Here is a 790-nt window from a genome sequence, read left to right as displayed (position 1 = left end):
TTCTACTGATTATGTCATGCACTGACACTAAATATTCACGTCAAACTATAAGTCCTAGTGGGTTCTAGCCTGCTACGGTTCTGGACCAGACTGGTGTCATCGCCTGGCACTAGGACCTTAGCCATCGTTGACTTACAGCTTGACACTAAGACCCAGATTTCGACGTTATTTTTAAGATTGTGGAACGCCTAGTGAGTTGTCTTGAGTAGTTGGCCAAGGAAACAAGTGATCCCATTGGTTGAACTGTTCAACACGATTTGTTTTCGTTTGTGGCCAGACTTGTCTTCTGACGTCATATATAGTTGGTCAGTGTCCGGCCGTCGCCATCGTTACCAACTCACTAAGCGGTGCAAAAACCAAATAATGACGTCAAACTGCCAGTCCTTTTGGATTTCAGTATCAGGCTATAACATAACGATGTTTACGCTCGAACCCTCTAGGACTTATAATTTGACGTCATTTTTAAGGTTTGTGCGGCGTCTACTGAGTTGTCGTTAGTAGAGCTCAAGGAAACAAGTGATTCCATTGATTGAACTATTGAATACAACTCACGATTAGTTCTCTTTTGTGGCCAAAGACTGGTCTTTTGACGTCATTTTTTCGTCAGTGTCAGGCTATAAGTTAACTATGGCTACGCTAGGACAGTAGCCTGATACTCACGAAAAAATGACGTCAAAAGACCAGTCTTTGACCACAAAAGAAAACAAATCGTGAGTTGTATTCAATAGTTCAACCAATGAAATCACTTGTTTCCTTGAGCTCTACTAACGACAACTCACTAGACCATACA

The sequence above is a fragment of the Berghia stephanieae genome, chromosome 15, assembly GCF_034508935.2.
Source record: "Berghia stephanieae isolate SIO BIC M18660-M18661 chromosome 15, UCSD_Bste_1.3, whole genome shotgun sequence".
Classification (NCBI taxonomy): Eukaryota; Metazoa; Mollusca; class Gastropoda; order Nudibranchia; family Aeolidiidae; genus Berghia; species Berghia stephanieae.
The sequence above is the reverse complement of the archived record's forward strand: the minus strand, read 5'-3'. Positions refer to the sequence as shown.